The sequence below is a fragment of the Sinohyriopsis cumingii genome, chromosome 10 (assembly GCF_028554795.1).
Source record: "Sinohyriopsis cumingii isolate HCF-2022 chromosome 10, ASM2855479v2, whole genome shotgun sequence".
Taxonomy (NCBI): domain Eukaryota; kingdom Metazoa; phylum Mollusca; class Bivalvia; order Unionida; family Unionidae; genus Sinohyriopsis; species Sinohyriopsis cumingii.
This window is the reverse complement of record NC_142970.1, coordinates 39,573,767-39,589,520: the sequence shown is the minus strand read 5'-3', so window position 1 is coordinate 39,589,520 and position 15,754 is coordinate 39,573,767. Positions and strand designations below refer to the sequence as shown.

Sequence of the window (15,754 nt, the reverse complement as noted above, 5' to 3'; positions counted from 1 at the left end):
TTAAATAACATCATATGAGATGATGCCAGTGGAAATGGCAGAAAAGTGTCTGTATTGTTCACCAACTACACCTTGTTCTTACAAAATGTGGCTGTTACACATTCCCATGATGATGTCACTGACAGCCATCAGTGAGGAATGCCCCAACAAGCATAATACAAATTGCTTCCATTGTAATTGTTACAATTCCATTCTGACCACTCCGGTGTCCTAGTGGTTAGAGCGTCCGCCTCAGAAGCGGGAGGTCATGGGTTCAAACCCCAGCCAAGTCATACCAAAGACTTACAAAAATGGTATTAACAGCTACCTCGCTAGACGCTCAGAATTAAGAGGTTAGTGTTAGGACTGATCGGCCTGGTGTCAGGATAATGTGACTGGGTGCAACATCATACTACATGTTTGCAGCATGATGCCCCAGTGCTGTACATCACTATAAACTGCCACACTGCAGACATCGTAGCAATATGACTGAAAAATTATTCAAGCTACGTTAAAAATCCAATCACACACACAATTCCATTCTACGATCCAGAACCAACACTAATTCCGTACTACAGTTCTTGCATTTCAATCCAATTTTGCTTTTGAAATGTAGTGCCACTCAATTCATAATGAACCCATTCATTTCAAACACTCACAAATACTTATTATTCCTGTCTACAACTGAAAAATATCTATATAAAAAAACGTGTAACTGTGTTTTATGCAAGGGCATGGAGATGCACAAAATCTTGCACCTGAAGCTTGAATAAAACCCCGACTGTGGATAAGACTTTACCCATCGATTACCCCAGCTTGGGGATAAATTCCGACCGTGGCGATTTATTATATATTCTATGACTGCTCCAGCTTGAGGGCAAAATCCAAGCACATCCCTAAAAAGATAACAAGTATAGCGGCTCTTTACCTTCTGTAAATGCCACTTGAGCTTCCTGATGCTGTTGTATCTGCCATTTGACAGAATCACGAATGTGGATATATTTCTTAATTGCCTCTAGTTGTTGAGCTAGTTTAGCTGTATGAAATTCCTTTGTGCAGACTCACTCATTATTAATATTACAACAGTGATTTAATTACACATCACCTGTCAGCACACCGATGATAAGTCAGTTATTTTATAACACACCAACAAGCTTGCCCCTTGCACCCCCCCCCCTTTTTTTTATTTGGGCACCTGTGGACATGAATCTGCAAGGCTCAAATTGTCATTTTTAATATAAGATCTCAACATTTTTAAGGCCTTAATTTTAAAGACATCCTTAAAACCCCCAAAAGGTTATCAACTGGATCACCAGCCTTCGTTTAGAGTAACAGCAAGTATATATATATATTTAAGTCTAAGGAAACACAATAAAAATGTTTGATTTAACAATGACATATTTGCCTCAGGTCTGTGATCCTGAAGTGAATATTAACTGTCCATTTATTTTCTTGGCTTTTCTTTACTAGGAAATTGATTATAGAGATTTCTGCAATGGTGAAGGCAATGTAAAAATTGGTTACTATAACATACTTTTTATGCCATGTTTGAAAAACTAAATCCAATGGAAAGGTTATAGTCTGAAAATCTTCATTAAATTAAGTTAATATAGGGAAAAAAACTTTAAGAGTTCATAAATATTTTTCAGTGCTGAATAAAGATATAACATAACACTTTCTGCTGTGATTTTAATAGTTTCTGAGAGCATGAAAAATTTCTAGAACTATAATGTATAAATGTTTTCAAAAGATTATATTAATATGAGTGAAAAATCTGTTATGAAATAAACCGACAAGATCTTGTATGAATTCATGTTATCTTTAAATATGATATTTGTGTGAAAATATCTGGAAGAAAAAACAAGATGGTGCCACTCACACATACAATGTGGTTGCCACAGTAGCCATATTAAGAAAGTTTTTATCGCTACTTCTGAATGGATAATTGTGTCAGCGTGTCAACATGTGTACAAAATACTTATGTTGATGTCTAGCAGGTCCTGAATGAGAATTATGGTGCTGTACAGACATCCTATAAGGCCACCAATGTGTCCATCCTGAAAATCTTGGTATAACTACTTCTCCTGAATGAATCGTCATATCAGTGAAAGACTTCTTATGTCTAGTTGGACGTAAATGAAAATAGTGCCAATCTAACCTCCAATATGGCTGTTTTAATGGGCATCTGGAAAACCCCTTCCTTGCTACTTCTCCTAGATGGCTGGTCATTTTGACATTGTGCTTTCACTAGATGACCTATTTGATGTCTGGTTGGCCGTAAATGGAACTATGCATATGGTTTTGATGTCTAGTTGGTCCTAAATGTGGTTTTTGCTGCTCATAAACTGCTAATGGTATTATAGTTGGTTCCTTAATGAAACTGCTGTACAAAATTAAAAGGCCTTCTCACTTTCTATCAAGTTGGATACAATTATCTTTACCAGCTAGGATTTCTTGATCCTCTTTTTTATACATCAACCCTTCGCATATGTAGTTAGCTAAAACAGTATTTTGAACAATTAATTGCCCTCTTGCAAATACAATCCCAGTTGCATGCTTTTACCAGTGTGAGAGCTCCTTATATAAGTAGCTAAGTATTCAGTAACTGAATTTCCACATCCACATGCATCAACTCAGAATTAAAAGTTGCAAAACATATACAAATTTGAAAATCTTGAGACATGTGTCACTTTGCATGGTGGGTGTTATGATTTAAATGCAACAAGGAAATTGAATTAGGGTTAATTTCATTAAGCTGTATTCAATCATGGGGCCCTGGATTATAGAATGGTCTAGGCATACACATCACTAATCAACTCTCTCTAGTCCAACCAATGTGTGGATATGAGAAAGTTTGCCAGTAGCGTTATGTGTGTTGATTTCTTCCAATAAATATGTTGGCTGCCATGTAAAGTCTATGATGTCCTGAAAAATGGTGTTAAGCTCCATACAAGCAAGCTAAACAATCAATGATATAATGGAACAGTAGACACCATTTTAGCTAAATATGCCAAGAATTGATTTAGAGACTTGGTTAGTGATGATGACTTAAAATTGGCAAGGGATTAAAAAGATAAAAGAAATGACCTTTCATGGCACTGTAATATAACAAATGAGGAAAAACAAAAGTTTATTGCATTTGAACCTTTTGTTTTTTCACAGTTTCAATTTAAGTCATAAGGCCCCTTATTTTGCCTTACCAAACATATAGCAAGTTATTACCTCAAGCCCTAGCACTAATAATGCCTTACAAGTAAGCAGTCTTTTATGAAGTCTCAGGTCTGAGTATATGTCTAGCAATACTTATGTCCAGTTTGTTTATAAAATTCTTTCTCACATGGTACAGTTTTCAGAGAGACACGATAAATTCAACAAGTGTGGTAATGAAGGGACAGACATTCTTTATTTATGCACACATCCCAAAGGGACATTGCTATGTTTGAATCGACACTGAACTGAAGAATGGAGCATCAGCTGCATCAATTAAAATATTGTGGCCCACACAAAATACTGCAAGGACTATAATCAATTTATGAGTGCAATGGGCATGAATTACTGTAGCAGACTGGAGGAAGTAATCCGAATTTATTAATATCTTGAAGCTAAATATAGTAAAGTTTTCATCTATAATCTGTGGAATCGTTTTTGCACACAGTTTGCAGGATTTGTCTTTGGGTCATCGTTTTTCTTTTTCTTCATCTTTCTAGCTCATGGTATCTTGATAAGTCTTATGGTGCCATGCAACTGCACTTGATGATTACCACAGACAGTGACATTGTATCAAATCTTCTGGGATCAGATGATTCAATGCAAATTCCACATAACCTATCACCATCCTCATGTTTGCCATCTGACTTACTAAGTTATTTTGCCTAAATAATAATAAAAACAATCTGGTCTGATGTATTTATAGCGTTCTGAATGACCATAATATATTCTCTGTATCTACCCTAGAAAATCCTGAGTGGATCGCTGTTTGGTTTTAATAAACCAATGTAATCCAATGAAAGGCATTTTACAGACACAAGTGTCTGTTTCCTGTATGCAGTGATTAAATGATAGTATTATGTCTTTATTTTTTTAAAACTGATGATACATATGATCACCTTCAGTGTGCAATATTAGTTATGTTAATTAACGAGTGGGCAATATTTGAATTTCAAAGATAAAAGTGTATGCCATGATCACTTTAGTAGGATGATTTGTCAAGTGAGGTTATCTTTTCTGTTTGAATAAATATTGTTAACTAAACTATTTTCGCAAGTTATGACATAAGAATGATTCAAAGAAAGAAAATTCATTAAATTGAACATATAAAATGTAATACTGCAACAGAGTCTAGATGAACTATTTCTTCAGAGACACAATCCAGACTCTGTGGCAGCAAAATTATCAAATAGGACACAACTAAGAGACAATCACATTTTCAGTCACAATGGTTTGACAATTATCAATGGCTTGAATTCATTGACTGTGAAGGCAAAGTGATTTGCAGTTCCTGCAAAAAAAGTTCCCAAACTGTCACAGATTTTAAATTCTACCAGTGGACTTGTAAGTGTAACTGACAAATTCAGGATTTAATCAAACAAGTCTCATGATAGTATTATACCTAATAAAGCAAAATGTAGCACAGTATATTCATGACACTTAGGCCAGCATGTACAAAATATTCCTCAAGTTACAGTTGCTAGCACTCCACTAAGAAATGTCATTTTATAATAAATAAAAATGTAATGGAAAAAAAAATCGATAAAGTGATTGCACTCTTTAACATAGCCTACTACCTAACTCAATAATGAAAATGATTTGGTTCATTATATCTTTGTGTTTTATGGAATAAATGCATACATCTGATTGAATTTTAGGCAAGAGACTGAACTTTTGGGTTAAGTTAAAATGTATGTGGAACAAATGCATTTTCTAAAACTACTTGTATCAGTGTGCATTGTGACTTTTCTTTAAGATAACTCTAAATGGTACTGGGTATATATCATTTTCTTCAACTGCACACTGTTGTCTTCCATTTGATTTGATGACTTACAGCTATACTGTCTACACAGTAGGCCTCAACATCAGGAAAAATTCTGTATACTTCAGTTACAGCTGAAATAAGTTTTGCATTAGTACCTGAATCAGACAAAAAAGGTTGTGTTCTAGTGTGTGAATAGAAATGGCTAAAAGTAATATAGACAAAAGCCATAAGAGTACACAAGTTACATATGAAAACCACCAATTCACTTGCATGTGTGGCATGCAAGTTCAAAGATTTGCTTCATGTTTATTTGTGTACACACATTGTTCAACTCATAAGATATTTTAAGAGCTATTTCTCTATTGTATGCATAATTCATTTACAAATGTGATTAGTGGGCCACACCGAAGGCCATACTATTAGTTCACTTGGCAATATGGTAACGTCAGCTGAAAAGCATAATCATCCATTAAAAGAGCATTATGATATGAACATTAGGTATTTAGGACATATAGATTTTTCTTTTCCAAATGGAGTCCAAGTAATTATTGCCCAATCCAGGTATAATTTTGTACACGAGTAAAGAACGAAATAAGATAAATCTTCATTTATTTGCAATTGACAATACACTTCTTAATGAATATACACTTTTGCATTTATTTTGTATCACTTGAATAAACAATATTTCTTTCAGTTCATTTTAAACTTTTATTTTATATCACTTGAGTAAACAATATCTCTTTCGTTTCATTTAACACTTAGAAACAGGTTCTTCCAGTTACAATAATCAACTCTGGAAACAATAAACAAACTGGAACTTTTGACCTAATTATATTACATTTACTAGGGTTAAAACAATACATTCCTTAACATAATAAATTAACAGTTCCAGTTAATCAAACACAAAATCATCTTTTATACAGGGTGTGAACTGTTAATATTTACAGGATAAAGCTTATAGTTTCCAAATTGATTGAAGCTTACATGTTGCAGTTGCTGGCACAGATCTATTTCCAGCATGGTTTGCATACATTCCACCTTTAATAATTTTGTTACTTCCCTACCCCACCCCATTCAGTAACAAGTATCAAAAATCAGGCTCATTCTAAGGCAAAGTCTGTAACTTGTGTACCACAGTCATCAGAGGGACAAAGATGCAAAACTTCATGATGCCTGTCAAAGGAAGAAAACAGTTTGTTGTTTACCCAAGTTTTGAACCAGTTAACTTGAATTCTCAGACCATCAATTGCTACAGCCCCACTAATTACAATTGCTAGGGAATAATGAGAACTCACCTTCAGTTATCTGTGTATATATATAATTTTAATAACCAAGAATACCGGATGTCTGGGAACATTATAGCATTCAATGGTAACGTCAGAACTGAGATGAGAGAATTAAACAAGCATAGTACATGACATAATATATCCATAAACTATTGACTGGGAAAAATACTACAGAACACCATTTCTGCTGGCAGTAAGATGTTGAACCTATATGTCAAAAATATCAGGTTGGACATCTAGGATCAGTAATATTCATAATGGGCAGTACCCACCCCCCACCCCCCAAGTGAGAAGGGCCTAATTTGTAATCTAAGCCACCCAACCTATCACAGCCTTTATAGTACTTGAAACAAATATTGAGTAATAGTAAAACAAACTCTGAAAGTTATTAAAACCAATTTGTTATATTTCCATAACTCTGCATAGTTAACTGTGCAAGCAGACTTAAACATATCAGTGTATGACAGTTAAATTGAGCTATAGCATCGATTAACAGAAGCTACGAATTCATCAACAAGCAGTGAACAATCATCTTCACAATAAATGTCAAACATTAGCATCCATAAGCTGTCAAGACAAGTTGTTACACTGGATATATAATCATCCATTTATTTCAAACAAGCTGTGAAAAACGAACCTCACGGCCGCTATATGTACGCTGGCCATTGCAAAGGATGCTTTAATAGATTAATGTTTATCGTCGTGTCTTGACAACCATTTTGCGCACGCACACCGGAAAGTCATGCTATATATTTGTTACTTGTGAACGTATTCGTGGGCAGTACGCTATATATTGTTCCCGTGGCAGTATTCACGGGCAGAATGCTATATGTTTGTTCTTCGTGAACGTATTTTTGGGCAGTTACTTTGTCATCTTCAACCTAAAGGTCAAAACTGCCCATGAAATTTATATATCTGCCCACGAACCGAAAACATGAATAGGAATATAACATAAGTGTATATACTTATTTTCAACATATACATAATTGCTATGTAAGAAATACAACCTATGTATATGTATTTTGATTTGAAATGTAAACTATATCATGTCCTTCCCGTAAACCCACTTTCGGGATGACTGCCCACAACGCACCTAGAACGTGTATATATATATATATATATATATATATATATATATATATATATATATATATATATATATATATATATATATATATATAGTAGTCCCCCTCTTATAAGGCTGGCCCTACTGCAGCATGGAAGTGGCTTTATAATGAGGGTGGCCTTTCTAGAGCGGGATGACAAATGTGAATAGTAATACATATGAAGAAAGTCACAAGTACATTCAATTTTAAAACATTCAATTATTTTCATTAAAATATCACATGCATGTTGTGAAATAAATGGAAAACAAACTGTTTCATCATTTTCAAAAGAATATTATGAATAACCATTGATATAGTTTTAAAACCGTCTTTATAATTATGTTACAGATCACATCATCTGTCACTCTGTTGGTAACAGTCTAAAAAACAAACCAGTCTCGTCACAATTAAAAATATCCTTGCTGTCATATCCTCTGCATATATCGTTTAGTCTTTTGTTCCAATCTTTGACAACTTCTTTATTAACAACAGCTGATTATCCAGTAAGGACAGAACACTTAACATTGTGTCACACTTGAAATCTGTGCAACCATCCATTTCTTGCGGTAAAGTCGTCATATTCCAATTCAGCTGATACATTGTTGCTTTTTCTTGTCATTCAAATCAGGATACAAACAGCTCCTGGCTCAAACAATCTTCCTTTCTTCGTCCATTTCACCTTCCCACTTCTGCATAATTGTTTCCTTATCTTTCACGATATTGTTTATCTGATTCTTTCGCACATTAGTTTTCTGTAAGGATCCTCGACACGCACACACACACACACACACACACCGAACCTCTCGGTTATTTGAATTACTTTCACTTTCTCTTCTAAACTGATGATTTTTCTTTCCTCGATGATATGTTGATTGTTTAGCAGTAAGTTATTCAAGTTGCCAACTACAATACTGATAAAACAATTTTGTATGCATCTACACAAATTGCTGTGTTTTTAAAGGAAGTGATCTTGTCACACGATTCGTTAGTCGCAGTCTGGTACCCTATTGTTTTTATACACATTTCTTTACACTAAGTGTGTCAAGCCAAAACGGCTTCAGTCACGCAGATTTCACCTCGTGGCCATTAGGATTTGTGATTTTGACAATTATTGTCAGTAGTATTAGCCACTAATTATCAAAGCGAACATCTTACTAAGGGAAGCCATAAAGACTATCAAACCATTTTCCTGCTGACTTGTGTATTGTACATCGATGCTGCCACTTCTCAGCTGTTACTAATATGCAATAATTGCAATCTTAACGATTATCGAAGTGACTAAACCGGACATCTTATGATAACACAGCAGTAAGGCTTATTGGATTACATGTACTACCCTTTTGTATGGAATAAAATTTGAGTATTTCTCGGCTTTATGGAATAAATGGGGCTTCTCGTGAGGCGTATATGAAATGATATTAACTTTAGTGGTACATGTACTTTAGTCAACACTTCTTTCAGTAAAGAAAACCTGACATCGGGAAACAAACTCGGATTACTTAACACACGTTATGAATAACATACAGGTTCTGGATACATATCAATATAAAATGCAGCCGCTTATGAGGGGTAAATTGTATATTATTGCACTAATACGCTGGTCGCGTTAGCGTGGTGGCCATTTGTGAGGGGTACTTTTGAATACAAACTCATCGGTGCCTACGGGTTCGCTCCATAAGCAGCGGATCGCCGATGGTCAGGGAGCCTGTTCAAGAGGAGGACTACTATATATATATATATATATATATATATATATATATATATATATATATATATATATATATATATATATATATATATATATATATATATATATATATATATATATATATATATCTTTGGCTCGAATTTAACACAAATTTCTCTTGTAGCCAGAAGTTCTAGGATATTGAGAAATTTGCTAAATTTTCTGCCAAATCTTTACTAGTCCTGTTCACAAAACAATGTCACACAGCTTTCTTGTACGTTTATATATTCAGTTTTAAAGTTCGAACAACCCGCAGCAAAATTGGATCTTTTCTTTGTTTTTGCGAATTGCGTACACCAGTTACACCACATAAGGTTACTTTCCTCGTCATAATTCAGCCATTCCGTCTTTTGTCCATTTCTTCTGAAATTTTCCATTACGCTTTTCGCTATCATAAGAATTATTCCTCATCATTCTTATTCAACTTTTCCTTTTTTCCCGTTGGCTGAACACCTTCTATCAAATGCCGCATTTTGCCTGTCTTATAAGGAGGGAATTATGCCTTGTTTTGAAATACGAGCTGTTATAGCATAGCTGACGCGAATATTTAAAGCAAGAAAGGGAATGACACAGTGTCCTTTATATAAGAAAGTTAGAGTAAGAAACATGTTTCAAAACATGTGTCTTTGCCCCTCCCATAATTAAATGGCCTCTCCCTAAAAAAGACTTAACTTCAGCGGATATTCTGCATGATCAATGCAGTGGCTATTGTAAACACTGTTATAAAATATTAGCATCAGAAGATAGTGTTAGTTTCAGCTTGGAAAAGGTGTGTTCCCATCAAACGAAGCCATCTGACACTCGGCACGTTGTGTTTAACAATTCCAGTTACGGTGTCATAAGTCATAAGTTTGGTAAATTGTTCCTAATTAATCGCACCTCAATGTATTGATGAAATTAATAATATGGCAGAAACTTTACAAATCTTAGATGCCCATGCTCAGAGATTTTAATTCCAAACAAACGTACGGCATTCTGCTTGGATATCTCCATGTGTATTATGTTATTTGTTCATCCTTGTAAGGGAAAATAATAAAAACTATTCTTATCATCATAGAAAAAGTAGTTGTATGGAAGGGATGTGTCAGTTACCTGATCGTAATAAATTGATCTAATTTTTAAAATTATTTCGATGGAAATTTCAAATATGTAGTTTCCTGTTTGTGACTGTTGGAGCGTTTGGATAGCGAGCAACAACAAAAAACTTAAACAAAAACGTGAGAACTAATTTTTTTGAATACTTTTTGCCGTGTTCTTTTGTGTGGTATACCGCTTTTTCGTTTGTAACTGTAGTCGAGGGAATAACGTGTGAAATCACGACATTTTGTCATTTTATTCATTATCAGAATAATTGGGATCAATTACCAAACTTCTGTTGTTAATTATGGGACCATAATTTGCGCTGTTAAGTGAAATGCACAAAATCTGACGGATTCTTGTTATAGAAACGCACCTTTCCAATGCAGAATTTGACTTCATCTTCTCATGCTTACATTTAATGACTGTGTTTACAATGGCCACTGCTTTGATTCTACAGAACATCTGCTAAGTCCAATTTTTATTAGGGAATGGCGTAAACAAACGCTGACTATTGATAACCGAAACTTGCTAGCCCATCGGACTATTGACATTGTGAAAGTTACTAGTCCGACAGGAAATCTGCTAGCCTCGGGCTAGCGGACTACCGCTACTTTTGAGTCCTAATATATATATGTATATATATGTGCGTGTGTGTGTGTACACAGAGACAGTACTCCAATAAAACAACTAATTGTAACACATTTCCCTTTTGCAATGAGGGTATTACCAGTACTAAAACACTTGTGTGTTCATTAGTACTTTCAAGACTGGACTGTTGTAACTCAGTTCTCTCTGGTTCATCTCAATATCTACTCCAGAAACTTAAAAATGTTCAAAATACAGCTGCTCGGATCATAGTTAGAGTACCACGATCAGAGCACACCTCCCCGCTGCTCTGTACTCTATATTGGCCATCCATTCGATCCAGAATCACACATAAAATTTGTTCTCTATGCTATGTTTCACTGACGGACTCCAGTCGAACATACCTATCCGACCTCACCCATGTGTACACACCAGCAAGGTACTTACGCTCCTCTTCTGACGATCGTATACTCATTATTCCCACTATCAAAATGAAGTCATATGGACAACCAGAGCCAAGCAATGTGGAATGAATTGCCCACTGAACTTAGACACAAAGGCACAGTGATCCCATTCAAGAGTGCTCTTAAGACTCACTTATTTCGACTGCAAGAACAATCTTAAAGACCTAATGATGTTTCCTACCTTAAATATTTTCAACACGTTTTTATGTTGTTTTTTTTTTGTGTGAAATCATATCATTATATTTGTTTATTTTTATTTTACAGGTGTTGTCTAATGTTGTAAAGCGCTTAGAGCTTCTAAAGGTTAGGTGCTATATAAAGTCCTCAGTGAGAGTTTTCGTTTGTGTTAAAGCCTTACCTTCTACCTTATTCAATGATTTTTGGGGGGCAACAAGTCCATGGCTGAGTGGTTAAGGGTGCAACTGTACATGTACAAGACTAGGCAATAAATGCTGTTACAGCATGGGTTCGTTTCCTGCTTGGAATGATAATAGCTAGAACCTTTTTGTTTATGTTGATGTTATTATGCATCTATATACAAATATATATATATATATATATATATATATATATATATATATATATATATATATATATATAAGTAATTAAGTGCAATCTAACTGGCAACTTTATTTTTTCTTATTTATAATCTAACAGAAATCCAAAAGAAGACTCACTGCTTTGGACAAGAAAGAAACTTGGAGTGTGGAAAAAAAGGCAAACGTAAGGAAGGTGCTGGACAAGAACTACATGAGTTCAGATGAAGAAGGGGCAGATGGTGGGCTGATTTCCCACCCTCCTTCATGGGAATTGGATACCTTCCAAAAGGTGAAGGAAATATTGGACAAGAAATACATATATATATATGTTCGTCAAGGAGCAAAAGGCTTCTGTTAAGAAGAACGCGGGGCATCAAAAAAGACAAAGACCCTCCTGATGTTCCAGAGGAGTCAAAGTGGACAATCCAGAATTGCATCTAGGATGCACGATAGTTAAAATTACCCCCAAATTTAAGATTTCTATGTGGGCAAAATCACGCAAATAATAAACATTGTGCACATTATTTTTGGTGAAGAATATGCTATTTTGATACATGTTGTCTTGTAAAAGTCCCAGTTTTCACTTTCAGCGGATATGTTGTCCTTGTGTAGTTGTGAAATATGTCACATATTTCCTGTGTCATGTGCTCAATTCTGAGTGGTTACTAAGAAAGGCCAGGAGAGCACATGTTTGATGCAATAGGAACATCCTCTGCCTTTTCTGTCAATTCAACAAAGACCTATTTCACGACCTGACCTAAATAGCCTGGCCTTGTTCGAAGCTGAGCTTAGCTTGGCAGGACAATGCCTTTTTTAATAACTAATGATTGGAAATGTATTTACATTTTGTTAAAGGTTTAAACACAAAATAAAGCTTTAGACAGCACAACAAAGTTATTTTCTGTCAGATGAAACATTGGGTGTTCTGTCAATGGGAAAGAAGTATATGATCAATCATGTTTTCTGCAACTCTTGTTTGCATCATTTAAAAAAAATCTAGTTTACTGCTCTCAGATTTTAATATGTTGGAAATGGACCTGCTGCACTTTTTCACATTTGAAAATTGTATATGGCTACACCATTTTACATAGTAATACAAATTTGCATGAACATGTAGTGTCTCGTCTTGTTTATTTGCGACAAGCCACTGAAATTAAAATATTTTATTATGACAATTGTTGTATTAATGGATAAATGTATGCGTTATGTTTAATCAGTGATATACATTTGAAGTATATTATAAGGCAATGGTCAGATAAATGGAGGTTGGATAACAAATATGTGATTGTATATCTTGTACATGTCTTTATTGTTGAATTATTGAGTAAATTAATATTTTAATAAAGGATGTTGGTAATCGTTTGTTCTTTCATTAGTTTGTTCTTTACATTTCTTCGTTACAATTTACACTTACCTGCCCCATAAACCCATATTAGTATGCAGTACAACTTGTTACCAAGGTTACAGTAGTGAACAGACATCTCCATAGGCATGAAGTATTCCTGATTTATAAATTCTTCATGCATCAGATTGCCATTATTTTTGTGCACTTGATAGCTGGTATACATAGGGATATGGTGGTGTTGGTTGCGATTGAGATTATAAAACCTAGAAGAAACCATCAAACTCGAATGGTGACCACTGCTGGGATAGAGGATTGAACCCAGGCTCACTGGTGAAAAGTGTTGAATGTGTAATGTAAAGCCTTGTTGCAGGATTTTACACACAAGATATACTCTGATGCAAATCAAAGTTATTTATTATCAAATTTACAGTCGAAAATGCTTATTTTTTTGCCAGTAAAGACTAATAAAAGATAATACTTTCTGCAACTTTAATTTGTCTTTATATTACCTTTTCATAAATGGAAATGGTTCCCTTTAATTACTTAATGGAACAATTTACTACCTCTTTACAAATTTAAATTTCTTCTTTCATACACCTTTTGTTCAATGGTAAAGTGGGTCATTTATTTGCATTTTAGGACCCTAACATTATTTGTAAATATCATCTTTAATACTTTTAAATTTTTCTTAAAATGTCTATTAAAGTTAAGTAAAGATCAAGCAAAGTTTGTCTTTCTTCATCTTTTAAGTGCTAGTAAAGATATTTGTTCTAGCAGTGTTCAACTTGAGCTCATACCAGCACTTTTCAAACTTAGCCATGTCCAATGTATTACTTTGAAAACAGATTGTACTGCTGCATAAACAATACAAGTATGTCAAATTTTAATATACTTCACATATTCAGGTTATCCTATCTGGATCTGATGATGTAAAGAATTTTTCATTTTTACTTTATATATTTAATCACAATATGAGTGAATCAAGCTTCATTCATTATTTAAACTGTGTGTAAATTTTTAACGAAAATTATGATATTGATATTTATACATATGCTACAAGCATGTTACAAGAATAAGAAAATCTTATAGACCAAGATTTCCGTCAGACAGATAACCAACATGTGGGTGGGTGTGCATTTTTTCTGCATAATTGAACATCACTAAATTCACAGGTGCTGTTCACGCCAACAAAATAACATGTGAAAAGCCTAATTAATATCTCAGTCATCATGTGTTTGAGATCATATATTGACATGCCAAACATTTTCGGTAAATGCTATTGGCTGGTTGTAGGTACCACAGACTAATTATATGGCAAATCACACGTGAATCGCCCTTTTATTTTTCAAGCTGCACTTGTCAATATATCTTGAAAGAGAAACAAAAGTGCTACAATAAATCATATAGTGAAAAGTGATGATAACTCCACAGTAGAATGAGTGAGAATGATACCAAATGCCATACTATGGCTTTTATAATGTGGACCCAGACTTTAATTTGCAATTTTTTCTAGTCAGGTTCTGCATTGACTGTGTAGTATCTATGGTTGAAACAGTACACCTGTGCCACATTTCGATAAGATTAATAATATGATACATATCGGTTATCAGTTTAAATAATAAGAAGACAAGTGACTAATAATTATCCATGACTGCTGAAGATTAAAACAACTTAGAAAAGTTAGATATTGTTTTGTATCGATTATTCACTTCTTGTATTGATATGGCAAAAGTATCAATGCATGGATATATCAATGAATCGTGTCACCGCTAGTAGTATACACACGCTGCAAGTACATGTACAGGGGGGTTTCATGAAGATATCCTTTGTGCAGGCAATGATGTCCTAAGCTTCAGAGACTGATTGTGAGTTTATTGGAGTTTATTGGAAAAGATCACGAGTTGATGAGAAAAATAATATCATGATAAAGTTAATCTACAATTGACACCTTAATTAAATCTTACATAAGACAGAAATTTATTTTTACTGGTAGCATTAGATATTACAACCAATGCCATTAGCTCTGAGGAGCTATTAATCCGGCAAGAAATCAAGACGATACAGAGACAGGAGCAGGGGTGCTTTAGAAAAAAATATACATCTATATCACACACAGGGACATTTCCATACACATGTACATAAATACATACATATTTAAAAAAGATTTAAACAGACATTAAAACATAATATGCAACAAAAATACGTACACCGCCTTCTCATTATCAACCGGCAACCAGCTAAATTAATGTAATTTATTAATTGTTTCTTTTCTTTTAAAAGTACATGGCTCTATTGTCAACTACAAAAGGGAACTTTGCTATTGGAATGTCAGTTTGCTGTCCAAGAGGAAACATTTTTATTTTTTCCTCATGGTGAATATTGTTAGAGAACAATCTGATATGGTGATAGTTGGGGAAGAGAAAAGTAATGGGGTTGGGTTCCAATTACATTCTAATAATAATGCCCGTTTTTTTCTCTCAAAATGCACCATAGCTTCATGGCATTTACGGTATATAACGGAATTTTCCAATTTGCAATATATATATATATATATATATATATATATATATATATATATATATATATATATATATATATATATATATGGTAAATTGTATTCAACCCTTTCTTTCAAATATTACAGCAAAAAA

The 15,754-nt window shown here is 34.2% G+C and overlaps 1 long non-coding RNA gene across 4 annotated transcripts in view; it reads right to left on the bottom strand.

Annotated features, from left to right (window-relative positions):
- Positions 1 to 15,754, bottom strand: part of LOC149789907 (uncharacterized) — a 2,017,354-nt gene that overhangs the window by 1,791,255 nt on the left and 210,345 nt on the right. The gene's annotated exons all lie outside the window — the stretch shown is intronic.